The sequence below is a fragment of the Camellia sinensis genome, chromosome 14 (genome assembly GCF_055761805.1).
Source record: "Camellia sinensis isolate YWXY chromosome 14, ASM5576180v1, whole genome shotgun sequence".
Lineage (NCBI taxonomy): Eukaryota > Viridiplantae > Streptophyta > Magnoliopsida > Ericales > Theaceae > Camellia > Camellia sinensis.
In genome coordinates, this window is record NC_138974.1 from 22366524 (window position 1) to 22390144 (window position 23621).

The 23621-nt window shown below is 31.8% G+C and overlaps 1 long non-coding RNA gene across 2 annotated transcripts; it reads right to left on the minus strand.

Moving 5' to 3' along the window:
- Positions 1–6745: 6745 nt before the first annotated feature.
- Positions 6746–13355, minus strand: LOC145807572 (uncharacterized). 2 transcript variants are annotated; one of them, XR_014350792.1, is made up of 4 exons: positions 13001–13355; positions 12793–12926; positions 11474–11539; positions 6746–6972 (listed from the first exon to the last, which is right to left on the minus strand). It is a non-coding gene; the product is annotated as an uncharacterized LOC145807572 (long non-coding RNA). The 2 variants fall into 2 exon arrangements; XR_014350793.1 differs by having other exon boundaries at positions 12793–12874; positions 13001–13353.
- Positions 13356–23621: the final 10266 nt, after the last annotated feature.

Sequence of the window (23621 nt, forward strand, 5' to 3'; positions counted from 1 at the left end):
CTAAATTCATATCATCCTTGATAAATTTACCAAGAATTTTCTCAATATAATGTGATTGAGATAATGCATATCCGTCAGATGTTTTAGTAATTTTCATTCCTAATATAACATTTGCGACCCTCATATCTTTCATATCAAATCTTTTGTTAAGCATCTGCTTAGTTGATTTGATCATGTTTTGACTGCTCCCAATGATAAGCATGTCATCCACATAAAGACAAACTATGACATATCCTTGGTCAGTGTTTTTAACATAGACGCATTTGTCACATTCGTTTATCTTAAACCCGTTAGTAAGCATTGCAAGATCAAATTTTTCATGCCATTGCTTAGGTGCTTGTTTTAATTCATAAAGGGATTTTACAAGTCGACAAACTTTCTTTTCTTGCCCTGATACTACAAACCCTTCAAGTTGCTCCATATAAATCTCTTCATTTAGATCACCGTTTAAGAAAGCTGTCTTAACATCCATTTGATGTATTTCTAAATTAAACAACGCTGCTATAGAAATAAGCATGCGAATGGATGTTATTCTTGTCACAGGGGAATATGTGTCAAAATAGTCCAGACCTTCCTTTTGTCTGTAACCTTTAACTACAAGTCTTGCTTTATACTTGTCAATTGAACCATCTGCTTTCATTTTTCTCTTGAATATCCATTTATATCCAAGAGGTTTAGAACCTGGTGGAAGGTCCACCAATTCCCAAGTATGATTTTACATGATGGATACAATTTCATTATTAACAGCCTCGTTCCACAAAGGTGCTTCAGGACCTGTCATTGCTGCCTTAAAGCTTTGAGGTTCATTTTCTAATAAGTATGTCAGAAAATCTGGACCAAAGGATTTTGATGTTCTCACTCTCTTACTTCGTCTTGGATCATCATCAGTTAAATCCTGTTAGTCGAGACTATTACTAGTCTCTTGTGTTTGATTGTCATTAGTCTCTTGACTTTATGTACAATGATCAGTTCTTTTCTGTGAACTTAATTCCTGTCCTTTCTTGTAAGGAAAGACATGTTAAAAAAACAAAGCATTCCTTGACTCTATAATAGTGTTCACATTTATATCTGGTATTTCTGATTTATAAGTCAAAAACCGATATGCACTACTATTCTGAGCATAACCAATAAACACACAGTCTACTGTTTTTGGTCCAATCTTAGTTTTTTTAGGAACAGGAATTTCAACTTTTGCCAAACACCCCCACACTTTTAAGTATTTGTAGGAAGGTGGTCGACCTTTCCACAATTCATAAGGAATGCTTTTTGTTTTCTTGTGGGGTATTCTATTAAGAACATAATTAGCAGACAATATTGCTTCCCCCCCCCCCCACAAGTTCTGTGGTAAGCCTGAACTTAGTAACATGGCATTCATCATTTCTTTTAGGGTTCTATTCTATTCCATTTTGCTGCGGAGAATAAGGTGCTGTAGTTTGGTGAATAATGCCATGTTGTGCACAAAATTCATTTAATGGTGCATCATATTCACCACCCCTATTACTTCTGATATAAATCAATGAATTTCAAAACAAATTCAAGAAAAAACCAAAATAATTATGACTACTCAAGTTAGAATTAATGTTTTGACAAAATCATATCCTCATAAAAAATTTTGCCTAAGAATCAAACAATTCAAAAACTCATTTGATTGTATACATTCTTGCAACTCAATAACAAATAAATGTCACTGTCATAAAAATATTTGTGAAAGAAGAAAATTAAATTATCTCAACTAATGCAAGAGGTACACCCCCATATTAATAAAATGGTTCATGGTTTAACAAATTCTACTATGCAAGTAAAATAATTATTAATGACATCTCATGTCACAAATTTAAAATAAACTAATAATAAAACATTTCTTAAAATTTACTTTCCAATTAAATGGAACGATATAACTACATACATTTTCATGTTTAAATTTCTCTAGTGTTTAAACACCCATTCAAAATTGATTGGAAAAACTCAAATTAATCAACATATCGATTTAACATTCCAAATCACATGAAATTTTTTTTAGGAAATAACTTGAGTTGACATCATACATGCGTATCAAACGCATCAACTAAAAATAATGAATTAACAAAATAAATTAATCATGCATGATCCCAAAATTTGCATCATAAAATAAAAAGATTCTCAACTCATAAATAAAATTCAATGCGTTTTGAATTTTAAACTCCAAAATGACAAAACATACCTTCATTTAATAAGTTTGATTTGTACATAAATAAACTAATTAAATATGCATGCAAAAGTCCTTGTGAATATATATATATATATATATATATATATATTATTCCGACTCATAAGCAGATACTAATCACGACTACAGATCCACACGCAGAAATTTACATATGATTCAAAAAACCAATAAAGAAACTAAACTTGCCACAAAGGTTTTTTTGTAATAAAAATAAAATTTGTTTGTAAATTAATATTTTACTCCAGAAACAAATTCTCCCATGTACTACGATAAAGTCAAAAGAACTATGATAAATTAACAAAATTAATTTTCTAGTTACTAAAACTAGAAAATAAATTATAACATAAAATAATTTTATTTTCCTTGCTATTTAAACTAGTAAAATAAAATACCGAAATAATATCTGATTACAAAAAATCAGACAAACAAACCACAAATTAATTTTCTAGTTACTAAAACCAGAAAATAAATTATAACACAAAATTATTTTATTTTTCTTGTTACTAAAACTAGAAAATACTGTAATTTTATTTTCCTTGTTACTGAAACTAGAAAATAAAATACCACAAAACTATCTGATTACAAAAATCGGAAAAAACACAAAATAATTTTCTAGTTACTAAAACCAGAAAATAAATTAACACAAAGCTATCTGATTACAAAAAAAAAAAAACACAAAATAATTTTCTAGTTACTAAAACCAGAAAATAAATTAAAACACAAAATAATTTTATTTTCTTTGTTACTAAAACTAGAAAATAATATAATTTTATTTTCCTTGTTACTAAAACTAGAAAAATAAAATACCAAAATAATTTTCTGTAATACCAAATAATATTCTGCAATTGTTAATGACACCAGTATATTACTACTAGTTGTCAAAGAAAAGAGACAGTATATTACTACTATCTGTCAAATAGCATAAATCACTATTTGTTTTTCCAACCAGAATATTACTTTGAAAACACAGAAAATTAAATGCAATGAAGATACCAAAAACAAAACAAGAATCTGTCTTAAGATTGTAGGACAATCTTCACTGTATTTAAATTAATTAAATTCTGTTGTGTACTAAACAACAACCAGAATATAAAGAAATAAATTAAAGGAGAGAATTTGTTTGATTACAAAAATCAAACTCGAAATAAAAATAAAAATAAATAAATAAAAACAGATTTTATTTTGTTACAAAAACAAAATTAAAATCTGATTTAAATAAATAATAAAACACTGAAAATAAATTAAATAGCTTACTTGATTTAATTTCTTCGAATTATAATCTGATCAAGTCCAGTGTTTGACATTGTGTCCTTAAGACAGATTCGTCCTCTCCACGGTGCTTTCAGAAATTAGACGTCTATCTCCCAGGATGAAATGATCTACTACAAACAATAGCAGCACTACAAATTGTTTGCCTTACGAACACACTAAGTGTTTACACTCTTTCTTTCAGAAAATAAATGCAGCAAAATGCAGAGATTTATATCAGAGGATGGAGTACGAAAATTGGAGTAAAATTCAAATGGGAGGCTAGTTTATTTATAGATGTAAATGTGGCTATTGGTTTTGAATTGAACAGGTATGAAACCTATTGGTTTTGAATTCAAACAGATTTGAATCTATTGGGTTATATTTCAAACAGATAACAAAACGGGAAGGGCCTTGTTTGGGTGTGCAATAATACCAGACTCGTTTATTTCGAGAAGGGCCCTGTTTTGAATTATGGATTTTATTTTATCAAAAAATAAAATTAAATTCAAATATTTTTGGTCCAAAAAGATTAGTATTGGGCCGAACAAGCCCAACCCAACCTCACACCTGTGCCCAAGCCCAGCCTACCCGACTGGACGACGGCGGCGGTGCGCGCGCGTGTGGTGATTTTTGGGTCCAATGGGTCTAGCCCATTTTGCCCATAACCTCTCCCTCTAAAACACTTGGGTACCCCTTGGGGCACACCCCAAGTACCAAACCCAAGCCTTATAAACCCATTCAGAAACTCCCACCAAATTAATGTGGGACAAGCCATTTTACAACCTTAAGGAATTTCCACCAAAACTCCATTTCCATGGAACACACTTTGGCTTCAATTTCTCATTCACTCGGTAATGGTTTTGAGCAACCAAATATACCACGTGAATCACAATGCAGCATAGAACGCGTTACCACTTTGACCAGTGAAAATCGATGTACGGGGCCCACCTAAAAAATAGACCGAACTTAGGATAAAATTCTGGTTTTACCCAGAATTTATAACCATTTCCAACAGTTATAATAATTATGCTTTTGGTGTTTTCTGCAACAACAATCACACCTACTATGGCAAGAACATTGCGCTTTTCAATTCCGAAACCACCCATATTTGATTGTTTCCTTAGTACTAGGAAAATTAAAGGATGTGAGAAGGGGCTCGGACAATCATTCAAATGGAACTGTACAGAGTTGCACCCCAAGCTTTGCAAGGCAGTAACGGGGATGTCTGATTATTGCATGAAGCTTGTTTTCTCAAGTTCAAAATATACTTTAAAATTTGGTTATGCAGTCAAGAAATTCTGCACTTTGCTTGGTTATGGACCATCTCTTCCTCGTAAATTTACCATAAAAAATGGTATAGCTAATATCCGATTTGATATTGGGGTTATATATATAATTATTACATGGAATAAGTCATAGAGTAATGTGATACAAAAAAATGTTTCTTAGAATTTTACTTGACAAACTTATCTGGCACGAAGTTGTTTCTATAAGTTAATTTCAGTTGGTTCATTTCAAATATCAATGGTTTGTTATTGCATGCTACATTAGTTTGTAAAACAATTTATACAAAATGTTTGTTTGTTTAGTATTTTACTAACTTATTGAATTGAATGTATTAGCTTTTGAAAATTGCATGAAGAAGTTGCTATCAAACATATGTGCTATTTAGCTTTCGTTTTTTCTTTTTATTTTTTTTTTAAATTTTATACATTATCAAGGTTAATGTGCTTTCTTTAAATGAAGATCAAAATCTTTTTTTTTTTTTTAATTTTATACATTATCAAGGTTAATGTGCTTTCTTTAAATGAAGATCGAAAAAAAAATATATTACAGCATACATATAGGGGTTTTAGGGACTAAATTTTTTCGTCTCTAAAAGTGAAAATTTTATTGCAAAAAACATTAGGTGACCAATTCCTTTCATCTTTAAAGGTCATCCCACAAGTTAAAAAAAAGACCTTTAGTGGCAAAATTTTAAAATGTCGATAATAAATGCACTTTTAGGGAAAAAAATTCTCGTGTCGAAAATGTTTATTTTCTCAGACTAAAATTTTGATCCCAAAAGGATAGTAATATATCACTAATTATCCAATTTCGTCATTAAAAATAAAAATGACGCTTTTAACAATTAAAATATTTCGTCTGTAATTTTGTCTTTGTCTAAAACTTAATTTGTTGTGATGTTTTTAATTGTTACAATTGGATTTTCTAACTTCTTTTTGAGTTGAGACTAATCATATATATATATATATATATATATATATATTATTAAAAATAGTTTTTTTTTTTCCTCATGTGTAAGTCACATATTACACTACAACAAATTTGGGGTTTAAAGGCAAAACAAATTTGTCCCAAAGTGTATATATATCGTCACTCAAACTGATTACGACGAAAATTTTTTGTCGCTTGTTTTGTCGCCAAAGCGTCGTCGCTAAAGAGTCTTAGAGACGAAAAATCAAATTCGTCATTGAAAATGATAAATTTGTGACGAATTTTTTTGTCTCCAATATACTCTGTTGGAAACATACTTGTAAGTAATTAGCGACAAAATATCTTGTCATTAAAGGAAGAAATTAGAGACAAAAGTATTTTGTCATAAATATAAGAAATAGAGAAGAAACAATTTTGTCACGTTTAATATAAACGAAGGTGAAAAATTTTTGTCAAAGAAGCTACCAATAGAGACAAAAACAAATTCATCATTAAAAATGATAAATTTGTGACGAATTTTTTTGTCTCCAATACACTCTGTTAGGAACACACTTGTAAGTAATTAGCGACAAAATATTGTCATTAAAGAAAGAAATTAGAGACGAAAGTATTTTGTCATAAATATAAGAAATAGAAACGAGATAATTTTGTCACGTTTAATATAAACGAAGACGAAATTTTTTTGTCAAAGAAGCTACCAATAGAGACAAAAATAAATTCATCATTAAAAATGATGAAATAATGTCAACAAAAAAAAATCATCACACATTGAGGGTAATAGTGACAAAATGTGACAATATTTTTCGTCATGACAAATTCATTTAGCAACGAAATAAAGAATTCATGACAAAATTAATCTTCCACCTAAGCCAAATAAGAGACAAAAAAAACCTTCTTTACGGATGGAAAATTATGTCACTAATTCCATAATATTTTTTTCCACATTATATACCTATTTTATCAAAATCTGAATTTTAGTTCAACAATTATAACACTATTCATGTTGAAACCTGTTAAATATAACAATTCCATTCACAACTTAACGTAACCTGTCATCAACACATTTACAAATTAACAAAATGAAAATATCCATTTATCATTACAAATAATTTCATCCTAGTACAATAAAATAGTGCAATATCCACAAAATATCCAAAAATTATAACTTGTACAATTCCACAAAACATCCAACAATAACTAGTGCAACTCCACAAAGTATGTGCATCCTTATCAAACAAAATGAACATTCAAGCAAATTACATCATTGTTGCACGTAAAAAATGCCACCCCAATCCAATCTGCAAAAAAATAAATTAAAAGCTTTAGTAATTAATTAATTATACAAAAGATTAAAAACATTAGTAACTCATCAATTTACAATTAGATCAATTATATAATTTATCCCTCTAACAGACTTTTTTCGAGATTGTGAGAACTAAAAAATTAATTTTAAGACTAATTCACAAATGGTGCATCCCATTAATGTGCCGTAAGTTCAGACAACTTATATTGGTCCCTCCTAAGATGTTTCTGTTGGTTCCTATACAAATCTATGGTTGTATGATAGTTTAGCCTTTCGACGACCTTTTTTGAAGCTTTAAGTATAGAGAAAAAGAAATATTTTTTAGACTAATTCACAATTTATACATCCTGTGTTATAGCGACCCCTGTTTTTCCTTCCTTGTTTGCTGTATTCCGGACTTAGTTCCGTGAATGTGTTGTTGTCGTATTCTCATTTCTGTCCTTTACTCTTTGTATGTGAGTCTTGGGTTGTGTTGGGCAGGTTTGAAATAGGTTGGTTGTGTTTAGAAACCTAGAGTTGTTGCCCAGAATTTTGCCTTCACGCTCAAGCGGGGATTTTGATGCTCGAGCGGGGCCCTTTGATTTTGCTTCTCCGCTCGAGCTGACATTTTGACGTTCGAGCGTAATTTTCCATCTCTCAGTATTTTGTCTGCGGGTTATTAGACGCTCGAGCGTCCGCTTTCACACTCGAGCGGGGACCATCAACTGCAAAACTTCTGGAGGTGTGCATCCGGCGCTCGAGCGGTGCTTTTGACGCTCGAGCATGAGTCTGTGTCTGACGCCCGAGCGGGGAGTTCCACGCTCGAGCGAGGCGACTTTTTATATCAGTCCGAAAAGTGACTTTTTGGATCACTTTTCTTTGACTTTTTCTCTCTCTTACTTTTCAAAACCTCCATTGGAGAGCTCCTCACTCTAAACTTCAACTTCTCTCTAGGGTTTGATCTAGTTTGAGTGATCCCCTACCTTGGTCCCTTTGTATAAAGTGTAGAGCTTGGCTTGGGCTACATTTCCATCCGAAAATCTTGGGTTTTAGAGCATTTCGAAATTCTTCATCTTCTCCATTTGGTCTCTCCATTTGAGGTAGGGATAACTATTCATTTTTATGGTCTTTGACATAGATGTTGGGAATTTTGTATAAATGGTTTGATTTGAGAAGTTAGGGTTTGAGATTTGAAATATTGAAAGGAGGGGTTTTGTTCCTTTTGAACTATATATGTGTATATGGGTCTTAACATGAAGTTGTGAATGTTTATTAATGATATTTGAACCATTGGGTCAATATTGGAAAAGAAATAGGAAAATGCCATATTTGGGTTTTATTGGGTCATTAGTGCAAGTAATGACTTTCATTGTGAAATGTGAAATTGAGATGGAAATAATGAAATTGGCTTAAGATGAGATTGAATGGTGGAGTTGGATTTATTAATCGCTCACTTTTGAAAATGTTGATAATTTATCTGTTGATGCATTTATTATCTATTTAGAAATAATTACTTTGGGCTATCGGTGGAGGATAGTCTTGATTGTTGTAGACATTGTATGATGATTAGGTGAATTAAAACTAATCGATTGAATATGTCATTGAATATGACGGTTGGACTAATACATCGAATATGTGTATTGATTGATCATGTATATAATAATTGTTTATATACATTATATTGTGTGGGAGGAGATAGGGGATGCACTCCACGGTTTGGGAGGAGATAGGGGGTGGACTCCTAAATCGGATTTTATTTGGGAGGAGATAAGGGATGGACTCCATTGATACAGCAAATATGTGTATCTATTGTGAAGTATGGAAGTGTTTTAATATGATATTAATACAGCAAATATGTGTATCTGATGTGAAATGGAAGTGTTGTTGATATGAGTTGTGATCTCATTTAATTGTTTGGCCAGGTTCTGAGCCATGTTTATGAAATTGAAAATTGGTTAAGTAAAGGAAAGTAAAATGAAACATGGACATATTGGTTATGAAAGTGAATTGTGTTGTAAGTTGGTTGGCCAGTGTTAACATTTATCGAATGCACATGTTTTAGTTATTGCTCATATTATGTTTAACATATCTCTACTGGGCATTGGCTCACCCTATGTGGGACATTATTTTCAGGTGCAGGTGATATGCCGCCTCCAAGGTCTTAACTTGGGAGGTTATGGAAGTTGAAGGCTTATCTTTTTGTGATTACCTTTTTGTATTACATGTATATCAAGCCATGGGCTTATTTTGTGTAAAGAGTTAGAACTCTACTTTTGTTGAACCCAAGTGTTGACTTAGAAAGTTGTAAGCCTATAGGGCATTTACTTTTGTTGTCAACATGAAATTCTTCTTGTAAGAATACTCTGATGTTGGTAATATAATATCTCTTTTTGTATCATGAATGTGTGATTATGGGTTTATTTTGAGGGCGTTACACTGTGCACCTGTACAAATTGGATGTCCTATGCATGTTTCCATTACTTTCTAATTCTTCAAACATATATTCTTTTATAAAATTTGTTATATTAAAGTTAATATACTTTATCAAGAAGTATGTCCACTTGTGGATGAGTCTCCTCCACTTCCAAAGTGTCCAGTGAATCCTTCGGTCCTTAAAAAGTTGACAACATCAACCATTATCTCCCCTTACTTCTTCCTATCCTTTGGTCCTCAAAACTAGTTTGTCTATAATGAAATCCAGCTCTAACTCCCAAACCAGGAACCCGATTCGAGTCCCGTCTTCTCCCACAAGTCTCTCGTGCCTAGGCGGTCGTGTGTGCCAAGTTTTGTGCTAATCTGACGTCGTTTGGTGATTTTTGGGGCGTTAACACCTCGAATTCTAAGTTTTTTACGAAACTAGTTTGTCTAGAGTGAAATCCAGCACTAACTCCTAAACCGGGAACCCAATTCGAGTCCGGTCTTCTCCCACAAGTCTCTCGTGCCTAGGCAGTCATTTGTGCCAAGTTTCGTGCTACTCCGACGCCGTTTGGTGATTTTAGGGCGTCAACACCTCGAATTCTAAGTTTCAACTAGTTTGTCTAGAGTGAAATCCGACTCTAACTCCCAAACCGGGAATCCGATTCGAGTGCCGTCTTCTCCCACAAGTCTCTCATGCCTAGACAATCGTGTGTGCCAAATTTCGTGCTACTCCGAGTCTGTTTGGTGATTTTGGGGCATCAACACCTCGAATTCTAAATTTCTTAAGAAGCTAATGCGTAGAGTGAAATCCGACAGTAACTCCCAAACCGAGAATCCGATTCGTGTCTCGTCTTCTCCCACAAGTCTCTTGTGCCTAGGCGGTCGTGTGTGCCAAGTTTCGTGCTACTCCGACACCGTTTGGTGATTTTGGGGCGTTAACACTTCGAATTCTAAGTTTCTTAAGAAACTAGTTTGTCTAGAGTGAAATCGGGCTCTAAATCCCAAACCGGGAACGCGATTCGAGTCCCGTTTTCTCTTACTAGTCTCTCATGCCCAGGCGGTCGTTTGTGCCAAGTTTTGTGCTACTCTAATGCCGTTTGGTGATTTTGGAGTATTAACACCTCGAATTCTATGTTTCTTAAGAAACTAGTTTGTCTAGAGTGAAATCTAGCTCTAACTCCCAAACCGGGAACCCGATTCGAGTCCCGTCTTCTCCCACAAGCCTCTCATGCCTAGGCGGTCGTGTGTGCCAAGGTTTGTGCTGGTCCAACGCCGTTTGGTGATTTTGGGGCGTCAACGCCTCGAATTATAAGTTTCAACTAGTTTGTCTTAGAATGAAATCCGTCTATAACTGCAATTAAATTGCAATTAAATTCATAACCATGTTTGCTCAGTTACCCAATCTTCTTACCCATATATTACTTTAGATTATAGCATGTCATGATTATCCCTCAAGATACTTCGGTCATAGTTGTGATGTGTAATAGCCTAACAGGAATAAAAGGGGAAAATTGCACAAATATGGTTCTGAAAGGGTTCAAAGGCATTATTGTCTTGTAGATGCAAAATTGTGAAACATAATTCACGCAGCCAACCATATGTAGCTGGAACTAGATTTACTGATTGCATTCTAAGATGGCAAATTCAAATTTTCATGTTTAAAACCTTTCAAATCATGCTCTTGATGATATCTTATAAATAACCTAAAAAACAATGACTTCAAGAGTCAGGATGCCGTTGAGCTGAGCATGTAGCCCCATACAGAGAAAGCAAAGTAGCTTACATATTAATTAAGCAGCAATTATTATGACTCTCAAGTAGGGAAAATTAAGAAAACTCATCACCAAAATCAGGTGTCCAAGTTATACAACCCTTCCCTTAATAATATAGCCTTTTTACAATTTCAAGAGCCACTTTTGGAAATCAAGCTAGGAACCCAGATTCTAAATACTTATCCTACAAGGAATGCCACAAATATTGCCATGTTCAACCAAGCTATTGCTCTATAATTAGATATAACATGAAAAGGTAATACTTATAATAAATAAATTAACTACACAAATGGCAAAAACTAGCAAAAAGTTAAAAGAACTACGAACCTGTACAGGTATAGATGGTCCAGCTTCATCAACACGACTTCCATGATCATCAAATATAGCCTGAACCTGAAAATGGAAGTGAAAGGTCAAGTTTTTCAAAGATGGGCACCAAAATGAAACCAACTCTACCATTTTTTTTAGTACATTAAACATTGACTTCTAGCTTAAAAAAAGTTTCCTAAGGCTAGCTCTTATTTGCAAACCTTTCCAAAGGCTTCACCACAAACAACTACATCTCCTCTTTTAAGGGTGTCATTCTGCACAATGAATGTGGCTACTGGCCCTATAGATTTATGAAGACCTGCCTCAATTACTGTGCCCTTTGCACTTTTATAAGGATTAGCCTTCAGATGCTAAGAAGCAAGAAAATCTCCCAACTTGTAACAACTTGAGCAGAGTCGATCATTCCATAGGGAGGATAAGGAATGACTATTCCATTCCACATTCATTTTAGTGAACCAAACACTACCCGAGGTGTATGATTAGAAGATGCCATACACTTGGAGGCATATATAATAAATAGGTTTAACTTTGGTCTAAAGGTACTATAGACTGGATCATTCCATTCCATCACTGACCTTATTAACTAGTTGATGCATTCCAATTGTTTGACATCTTCCAGCAATGATAGAGAAAGTAAGATTGAAAATGGTGGGACAAGGGAGTTTTTGACTTTGAAATGTTCAAGTAAAATCATTTAATGACTTTATATTTCTCATACTTACTGTAACTTTCCACTTATTAATGGTATGCATCTACCAAGGTTTGTGTGTGTGCACGTACTAGTGGAGGTTTATGAGGAGTTAGATATGCAACACTAATCACTTAAATCAACCAACCAGGAAAAAATAAGGAGAGGGGAAAGAATAAGGAATAAAGAAGAAAATTAAGCATTTGACTAATCAAATTGAGTAGCTATGTAATAAAATCTGCTTCTTTTCTAAAACCCACAATATCATGAAGTGGTTTCTGGATCAAAGAACTATCAGTCACTTTACAGTCAAGACTCAAGCATAATGCAATGCAAAATTAAAACTATTTTCGTGGAGCTTTCGTATGAAATGGATTTGCTTCATTTAATGCTATTTTCGTGGATCTATCTAAGAATTCTTGCTCTCCAGTGGTGATTAAAGTAATATTCTTTCCATCTTTTAGCTATAAGAATTCAACTTCTAGATTTTAGCTATTTTCATGGATCTATCTAAGAATTCAACTTCTATATATAAACAGAAGCATAACCGGAATAAGGCTTAGAAAATGGACCAAAATATATACTAGATTTTAGGAAATACAGAGAGACAGAGAGAGAGAGCTGTGACCTAGGGCTTCGACAGGCAAAGTCCAAGGGATTCTACACCAAGAACGAATGCAACAAAATCCTCCAGCCACAGATGTAATCACCTTTGCATTCCATCGTGGATTCAACAAAACAATTGCAAAATATAAGAATGTCCTATTTATTTAAATGAAATGAAATCATCAAAATATATTCAGATAGACAGAAATATATAAGAAATTAGACCGCACCAGGAACACCGGCGAATCGGAGAGTCTCTTCAATCATGCGAATCTAAGCGGACCGATGTTCTTGAAGCTGAAAGCTTCGAGCCTACTATTAATGGTTACGGTGGTCCCTAAGCAGCTCCTTCGCCACTGGAGTAGAGTAGTAGAGGGAAAACCAACGGAGTGAGAAACAAAAGAGTCAGGCTTTTTAACCCCGTCGCTCCACGCTATCGTCTGCCGTGCTCAGAGTCGCGAGAGAGAGAGAGAGAGAGAGAGAGAGATGGGGATTTTTGGTTCAAAAATTAGGGATTTGAGATTTGGGGATTTTTGGTTGATGGGGGAAAAACGAGCGGGAATAAGATTTTGTGTGTGTGTGTGTGTTTTTTTTTTTTTTTTGCCACATCAAGTATAACTATCTCAAATGAAAATTTAAGGTATCATTTGGTAACATTTATATTTTTGGTTTATGTTTACAAAAATTTTATAAATTGATTTTTATTTATTTTTTAAAAAATATAAATTATAAACATGTTTTGTTTGAATAAAATATTTAAAAAAATTTAAAAATATAAACTAAAAAACATGTTCATCCAGGCCTAAAATATTTATATTTATTTTTTTATTATTTATGACAATGAGATCATACACATTATAATTGAAAAAAAATTAATTGAAAAAAAAAATATTTCTGGCAATGAGATCATACACATTATAATTGAAAAAATTTTATTTGAAAAAAATTAATTGAAAAAAATATTTTAAAAAAATTATTTAAAAAAACAATTAATTAAAAAAATTGTTAGTCAAATTTTTAGATTTCTGTTTAAAAACCAACGTAAACTCATTTTTTGAGAGAGACAAGTGAAAGAGAGAGAGATGAGAGATGAGCAAGAGACACGGAGAGAAAGACACAGAGAGAGAGACCCATTTCATTTTTTGACTTTTTCCTCTTTCAACAACAATGGGCTCAGAGAAAGAGATAAGTGTGAATGAGAGAAATGAACGATTGAGAGAAAAGATAAATGAGTGAGAGAGAGACACATAGAGAGAGAGAGAGAGACATAGAGAAATATTTATAAAAAAGGAGAGAGAAACCAGATGAGCGAGGGATAGACAAAGAGAGAAAGGGAGAGAAAGACCACAAAAAGAGATGAACACGATATATATATATATATAGAGAGAGAGAAGAAAGATGAGCAAAAGAGATAGAGAGCGAAGAGAGATGAGAGAACCAGAGAGAATAGTGATGAAAGAGAGAGAAAGACACAGAGAGGGATAGAGAGAAAGACACAGAGAGGGATAGAGAGAAAGAAAAAAAAAAGAGAGAAACAAGATGAGCGAGAGGTAGACAAAGAGAGAGAGAGAGAGCAAAAATAGATGAACAAGAGATATAGAGAGAGAGACATAGAGAGAGAGAGAGAAGAAAGATGAGCAAGAGAGATAGAGAGCGGAGAGAGATGAGCGAGTCAAGGAGAAGAGTGATGAATGAGGGAGAGAAAGAGAGAGAGAGGCCCATTTCATTTTTTGACTTTTATCTCTTTTAACAAGTGATTAAGACAAATGAAGATAAGCGATTGAAAGAAGAGAGAGAGAGATGGAGAAAAAAAAAAGATCGATAAATCGAGAAGGAGATCGATAAATCGAGAAGAGGGGATGGAGAGAGTGAGCAACGCGAGCATACTGTGGGAGAGAGAGCGACACACACAGACAGAAAGACAAAGAGTGATGAGTGAGTGAGAGAAAGAGAAAGAGAAGAGAGATGAGCGAAAGAGACAGAGACAGAGAGAGATATAGAGAGAGACAGAGAGACAGTAAGATGAAAAGATGGGTGAAATACTACAAAAATTTCAGTTTTTTGCGACGACAAAATGCCGTCACTGATACTTCTAATGTCGTCTCATTAAAACAGTTTCTTTTTTTTTTTTTTTTGCGACGGCACCTATTACTGTCGCAAAAACTCTCTTCTTTGCGACTGTAGTTCATGTCGTCGCAAAAACAACTTTATTTGTGACAGCATAGGTTACCGTCACAAAAAATGAGCATTATTTGCGACGGCAGTTGTTACCGTCGCAAAAAAGTTGCTTTTCTATGACAGGAATGGGTACCGTCGCTAAAAACCCCTTTATTGGCAACGACAAATGATGCTGTCGCAAAAAATCACTTTTTTGCAATGGTAAGTGATGTCGTCACAATTGTTTCCGTGTTATAAAGTCCTTTTCTTGTAGTGAGATGTGGAGAGAGAGGGAGAGAGAGAGAGAGAGATTTGAATGTGAAAATGAGAGAAGAGGGAAAAAGAAATCATAGGCGCCAAAGGGTTTGAGGAAATTTGGAAAAATTAGGGATTTTGACTATTTCTGAGAATATATATTGATTATACTATTTTTTTTGGGTGGGTATATTGATTACACTATATTGATCACACTATGGGATTTTATTTATTTTTTTGTTAAAATATTTTTTATTATTATTTTTCTTTTTGTAGTTAATGCAATTTTTTTCTTTTGATTTTTCATTTTTTTTTAGTTACTAAGGTTGAAAATTTATTTGTTTTATTTTTATTTTAATGAAAAAAATTTTTTTTTTTTTTTTATTTGGTAGAAGTAGGGGTAACATTTTAATGAAAAATATTTTCTATTAAAATAAAATTAATTTTTGGTGGTCAATAAAAAATATTTTTCTACGGCCCATTTTTTTTTTTTGGTTACTAAAAATCAGGAACTAATTTTTTGTGGTAGAGGAGAGGGAGCGGCAGTAGTGGTGAAGGTAATGGATAAGAGGTGATGGTGGTGGTAGCGGTGGTGGCGATGATGAAGGAGATTAGTGGTGAAGTTGTGGTATAGTGGTAGAGGAGATGGAGTGGCGGTGGTGGAGGAGAGGTAATGGTAGTAGTAGTGGTGGTGGTGGTAGTGGAGTGGTGGTGATTGTGGTAATAATGTTAGTTGTAGAGGTGGAGTGGCAACAGTGGTAGTAGTAGTAGTGGTAGTGGAATGGCATTTGCAGTAGTGGTGAATGTGGTAGAGGAGATGGGTGATGAGAGAGAGGGATACGTGTGAGACAAATAGAGAAGAGAGATAGAGATAAAGATAGAGATAGAAAGAGAGAGAGAGAGAGAGAGACAGAGATAGAGAGAGAAAGAGAGAGACAGAGTGATGAGTGTGTGTGTGTGTGTGAGAGAGAGAGAGAGAGAGAAAGAGAGAGTGGTCGCTAAAAGTGCATTTTCTTGTAGTGGATTGATAAATTAAACTTTAATTATTTAAAATCAAAAAATTAGAAATTTTAGTTTAAGATATTGAAACACCTACAAGACCTGTGGTTAAAAACCCCATTTTACTTATATAATATATATAGATAGATTTAATAAGAATTTATATTCGTTTTAGATATTTTTTTAATATATAAATTATTTTTTAAATTTTTTTATAAAAATAATTTAACAATCCCATCAATAACCATAATATATGGAAGAAGTTGAAAAGGGTATAGGAGTAGGTAAGAGAGAAGTAAAAAAGGCTTGTGGGTTGGGAGAAGTCAATAAATGCTGAATTTTTTTTTTTAAAATCAAAAATTTAGAAAATTAAGATTGGGATATTGAAACTCCCACAAGGCATGTGAGTTAGAAACCATTTTTTCCTTATATAATATATAGATAGATAGATAGATAGATAGATTTAATAAGCATTTATGTTTGTTTTAGATATTTTTTTAATATACAAATTATTTTTTAAAAGATTTTTTATAAAAATATTTTAACAATCTCATCACTAGCCATAGTGTATGGGAGAAGTTGAAGGGTGTAGGAGTAAATATGGGAGAAGTCAAAAAGTGGGTTGAGAGAAGTCAATAAATGTTGAGTTTTTTTTTTTAAATCAAAAATTTAGAAAATTAAGATTGGGATATTGGAGCTCCCACAAGGCTTGTAAGTTAAAAACCCCCCATTTTCCTTATATAATATATAGATATAGATAGATAGATAGATAGATAGATAGATAGATAGATAGATAGATATAGATAGATAGATAGATAGATAGATAGAGATAGATATGGCACATACTACTTATATGACACAAGGACCAAAGTATCGGGACAACTGATGCAATTTTCCCTCATCTAAATTAAAGGGATTTAAAAAGTATAAAAAAAAAGAAACAAAATTATAATATTAAAAAATGTTCACTAAAAAAATATTGATTAAAAATTACAAATTAATTATTGAAAACTCCATACTAAACAAGGTAATGTTTTCTATTAATTTTTAAAATTAAAAAATTATTATTAATTTTTTCTCTGTTTTTTTTTTCTCACAAAAAAATAGCTTCATTAATTATCTTTTTTTTTTTTTTTTGTGGAGAGGGGTTTTGACCTGCGATTTTTCTAAAATAGGTGTTCTAGACAGAAAGGATAGAGTTGGTTCAAACAATAAGAAACAGTGCTTATGCAAGAGGCACCTTCACTATGAGAAAGAATAGTCGCTTTTGCATAGGGTACCTTCTTGGATAATAGCTTAAATACTGGCATGCATGAAGGGCTTAAGTGTGAGACATATGAGAGGGGCTTTAGTGCGAAAATAGAAGAAATGGTTTACAGAGTGTCTTCTTGTTTCACGACTTCAATACTTGTGAGAGAGGAGTAGGCTCAACTGCGAAAGAGAAATGAGGGTTTGTAGGAAGTGTCTTCTTGGGTCACGACTTGAGTGTCCGTGCACATGAAAATGAGTGATTAGGGTCAGAGTGTGTCTCTTGGGGTCACGGTTTCAGTGCTCCGAAACCCAAAACCATAGCATATTAATAAAGAGAAATAATTAGTGATAAAATATTTTTATCTTCTTAAATACAAGAACAGAGAATTTATTATTGGTAACGAAATATTATTGTCTTCCACAACATAACCTTATGAGACGAAAAATATATTGGTTGTGCAATCAATCAGAATTTATTAGTGACGAAATATTTTCATCTCCCACAACTTATTCTTCCAAGACAAAAATATATTTGTCGCCCATTTAATAGAAAGATGAAACGGCATCGTTTGCATGATAGAGTGTTTTATTGGTGACGAAAATGTTCGTCTCCAATGAGCTAAAATAATTCGCGCCAATGCAAATGAAATTGGCGCCTAAATTTTGCAGACGAATTTTTTTTTCGTCTCCTATACGTTTGAAAAAAATTAAAAATGACAAAATTAATATTTTGTCATTTTTGGGTTAAATTTTAAGACAAAAAAAATTTCGTCACCAAATTTTGTCACAATAGCCTAGATTTCTTGTATTTTGTTTCCTTGTTTAATTATTATTATTATTTTTTCTTTTTGTGGAGAGGGGTTTACTGAGAAAGAATAGTAGCTTTGCACAAAATGTCTTCTTGGATAATAATGTTTGCATGCACAAACGGCTTAAATGTGAGAGAGAATAGAGGAGCTTCAGTGCGAAATAGAAGAGATGGTTTATAGAGATTGTTTTCTTGAGTCACAGCTTCAATACTTGTGAGAGAGGAGACTCAAGTGCGAGAGAGAAATGAGGGTTTGTAGAGGGTGTCTTTTCGAGTCACGACTTTAGTATTTGTGTGTGTGTGAAAGTAAGTGATTAAGGTGAGAGTGTCTCTTAGTTTCTAACGACATTTAATAAAGAGAAATAATTAGTAATAAAATATTTTTGTCTCAAACTCATATGTTCGTTGCCTAATCAACAAAAATACAAAAACAACGTTGCGTGGGCATGGAGAATTTATTAGTGATGAAATATTTTCGTCTCCTTCAACTTAACCTTATGAGATGAAAATATATTCGTCGCGCAATCAATCAAAATGCAATACGACACATGGAGAATTTATTAGTGACAAAATATTTTCATCTCCCAAAACATATCCTTCTGAGACAAAAATATATTTGTCGCCTAATTAACAGAAAGATAAAACGAGCATGAAGAGTGTATTGGTGACCAAATATTTTCGTCTCCAATAACTTATCCTTCCCAGATAAAAAATATGTTTGTCACCAAATAAATAAGAAAATGAAACGACATCGTCTAATAAGTTTAGAATTTGTTGGTGACGAATTCCTTTTGTTGCAAAAAACTTTAAATTTTGTGATAAAAATGTTCGTCTCCAATGAGCTAAAATAATTGGCGCCAGCAAGAAAAAAAATTGGTGCCTCTTTTTTTTTTTTGATGAATTTATTTTTTCGTCTCCTATAGTTTTGAGAAGAATTAAAAGAAATGACAAAAGTAATATTTGGTCATGTTTGGGTTACGTTCTAAAACGAAAATAAATTTTATCACCAAATTTTAAAAATTAATTATTGAAAACTCCACACTAAACAAGGTAATATTTTCTATTAACTTTGAAAATTACAAATTTTTTATTATTTGTTTCTCTGTATTTTTTCTCACACAAAAAAATAGCTAAATTAATTATCTTCTTCTTTTTTTTCTTTTTTTCTTTTTTTGTGGAGAGAGGTTTTGACCTTCGATTTTTCTGAAATGGGCGTTCTAGACGGAAAGGGTAGAGTTGGTTCAGACAATGAGAAAAACTGCTTGCGTGTAAGAGGGGCCTTCACTTTGAGAAAGAATAGTGGGTTTGCATAGGGTGCCTTCTTGGATAATAGCTTCAATGCTGGCATGCACGAAGGGCTTAAGTGTGAGACAGAAGAGAGGGCTTTAGCGCGAAATAGAAGAAATGGTTTACAGAGTGTCTTCTTGAGTCACGACTTCAATACTTATGAGAGAGAAGTAGACTCCAGTGCGAGAGAGAAATGAGGGTTTGTAGAAAGTGTCTTCTTGGGTCCCGACTTCAAGGTCCGTGTACATGAAAATGAGTGATAAGCGTCAGAGTGTATCTCTTGGGGTCACAGTTTCAATGCTTCGAAACACAAAACAACGGCATTTTAATAAAGAGAAATAATTAGTGATAAAATATTTTTGTATCCTTAAATACCAAAACAAATAATTTATTATTGGTAATGAATTTTTTTTGTCTTCCACAGCTTAACCTTATGAGACGAAAAATATATTCGTCACGCAATCAATTAGAATTTATTAGTGACGAAATATTTTCGTCTCCCACAACTTATTCTTCTGAGACAAAATATATTTGTCGCCTATTTAATAGAAAGATGAAATGACATTGTCTACATGATGGAGTGTTTATTGGTGATGAAATATTTTCGTCTTCCATAACTTATCATTCCCAGACAAAAATATATTTGTCGCCTAATAAATGGAAATATGCAACGACATCGTTTAATAGGTATGGAATTTATTGGCGACGAATTACGTTCGTCACAAAAAAAAAATCATATTTTGTGACAAAAATATTCGTCTCCAATGAGCTAAAATAATTCGCGCCAACGCAAATGAAATTGGCGCCTCATTTTTGCAGACGAAATTTTGTTTTCGTCTCCTATACTTTTGAGAAAAATTAAAACAAACGACAAAATTAATATTTCGTCATCTTTGGGTTAAATTTTAAGACCAAAAACAAAATCATCACCAAATTTTGTCACAACAGCCTAAATTTCTTGTAGTGTTATAAGGGCTTACTTTTTTTTAAGAGAGCTCATGTATTTTTTAATTACATATAAAGTTTTACATAAATTAAACATAATTTAAATTATACCAACTTTACCTATTTTATATGAACTCTATTTCACAAATATTTGATTTCCATATTTTTCATGGTATATTCACGAACTCAATACCAATTTTATGTCTCACGTTTTTCTTCTTAATTCTTTCAAGGTATCAGAGTTCTTTTTTAATGCTAAATTGTCATCATTTTTTTTCTTATTTTTTTGTGTATTATTCTATATTCAATACCAATTCTATATTATTCTATATTATAGATTTGTCGTTTAAATTTTATAGTGATTCTATATATGAAATTATATTTCATTTCCTATATTATTTTGTATAATCACAACTCACATGAGGAAAAACCTATATAACAATGATACTCTCGAAGAATATCTAAATTTTGGATTTACTGCTTGAATTACTTATCAATTATTGAACAGTAAGTTCTTTTATATTTTGACATCATATTACAAATGATTAATCACTTCACACACTAAGATGTATCTATCATTTGAATGTTTTCATTATTTCTTCTTTTTGGGTTTAAATATTATTATGTGATTTTTTCTTGGTTAGTCGTTGTTGAATTTTTTTATATAGTTGATATTTTAATTTAATTAACAGTATTTATTTTACAATCTTATAATTTAATATATATATATATATATATATATATATATATATATATATATATATCATATAAAATCATTATATGATAATTTAACTACAACATATTTATATTTAATTTTTTAATAAATTTTATATAATTTCTATTTCTACATATTTTTATTTTTCAAACGAATATAAAAGAAAATTAAGTAGTTAGAATTACTTTTAATTTTATGTTATGTTATTAATTCTTCTTCTAATTTAACTATTATTTTATTAAAATGAGTATTTATTTTACTATTTTATAATTTATATATCATACAAAATTATTATATGATAATTACACTTTTATAATACGATCGAACAAAAATTATCAAAATACACAAATAATTTAACTAAAATTAATATATATATATATATATATATATATATATATATATATAAGTATTCAACTAACAATTTTATAGAATGATAATGCTAATATTATCAAAATAAATAATTAAAATCTTACTTTAATTATTCTTTTATAACACACATTATACCATCAAATATTTTTTGTAAAAAAATAACACATGCATTACACGAGTCAAATGTTAGTTGCTACAAATACAAGCTATCATACGAACAACAAAAAATTAACCTTAGTGAGGATTAAACTTAAGATGTAACTAGCTATAACAAGTTCTTTAATATGAAGCTATAACAAGTTTAATTGTATGGTATGTGAAAAGGTCTTTAATAATGGGAAAATAAATTTAAAAAACCTTTTTTATGTTATTGGAGCTAGGTTTCTTGATGCTTTTTAACCTAGTTTCTTCGGCAGTAAATAAGTTTTTCCAAACATTCTAAATGTAAGCATGACATAATTAAATGGATTTTACTTCTTTTTTCTTCTCAAAAATCCAAAAACCAAACAAGTCCAAAGGGTTTGGGTTAAAATCCAATGAAAATGACACGTGTGAAATTGTAATTCTATCTAATTTTGTATCCTCTTCACAAATCACTAACAGTCCTAAAATATACATCCATTTTACATCCTCAGCTTTGATTTTGCACAACTGTGAAAAACCAAATTTTCGATTGGTCTTTTTGCCTTTATTTTTTTATACTTAAATCACATAAAATGAATAAAATTTCAAAAAGGAAATGGCTTAAAATGTTATTATCGATTAAATGAAAATTTCTTTAATTTGTTTAAGGGCTATTCGATCAAAAGTCCTCAAAAATTAATTAAAAGAATTAAATAATTTTTTTAAAAAAATTCACTTAAAAAAACAGAAAATTAAAGATCCATCCATACAACCTTTTAAGATGTGAACACATGAAGAAAGAGAACTTCATCAACTGCATCATTTTGTTGACCAAAAAAAAAAAAGTTAAATTAAATTGACATCCCTTAACATTTAGAAAAATATATTAATTTTTATTATTTTTATTTTGACCTCTTTTTTAATAAGGTTGAATAAATTAAATTAACACAAATAGTGTGAAAACCATAAAAATAAGTAAAAAAAATATATATTTCAACATGAAAGATTTAACAACATTATTTTTATATTCATTCGACTAGATAATTACTGCTGAAAAAAGAGTTAAAAGTCACTACAACAAAATGCACCTTTGGCGACTAAAAAAGATTTAGTCGCCAAAAGTTATGGAATTGGTGACTAACATTTTTTTAGTCCCCACAAGTAAAATATTTAGCTACTAAATTTTTTTAGTCGGGGCATATTCATTATTGGCGACTAAAAAAAAATTAGACGCTAAAAATGCCAGAATTGGCGACCAAAAAAAACTTAGTTGCTATCTATTGACTTTTGGCTACTAAAATATTTAGTCGCCGAATGGAAAATAAAAAAATTATTTTTTTTAATCTTTGGCGACTAAAGCTTTAGTTGCCAACAACTTACTTTCAATGACAAAAACAAAATTTAGTCGCCGTATATTAATTTTTGGCTACTAAAATATTTAGTCGCCAAATGGAAAATAAAAAAATTATTTTTTCTCTTTGGCGACTAAAGTTTTAGTCGTCAAAAACTTATTTTCAGCGACAAAAAAAATTTAGTCGCTGTATATTGATTTTTGGCTACTAAAATATTTAGTCGCCGAATGGAAAATAAAAAAATTATTTTTTATCTTTGGCGACTAAAGTTTTAGTGGCCAAAAACTTACTTTCAGCGACAAAAAATTATTTTAGTTGCCTTTAGCTAACTTTTGCCGACTAAAAGTTTAGTCACCAATTGCAATTAAAATTTTCAAAGAAAGATTTTGAATTTTTGGCGGGCTCCTTAATTAATTAACGACGAACCTATATTTTAGTCGGGAAAGGGATGTTAAATGAATGGCTAAGATCGATCACTTGAAGAACCAATGGATGGAGATCAATACCTCACCCATAAAATATTATGGTAGGTGAAGAGAAGAAAAGAAGATGAAGGGGGCGAAGTCGTCCCGCTGCGTCGCCATCCTGTC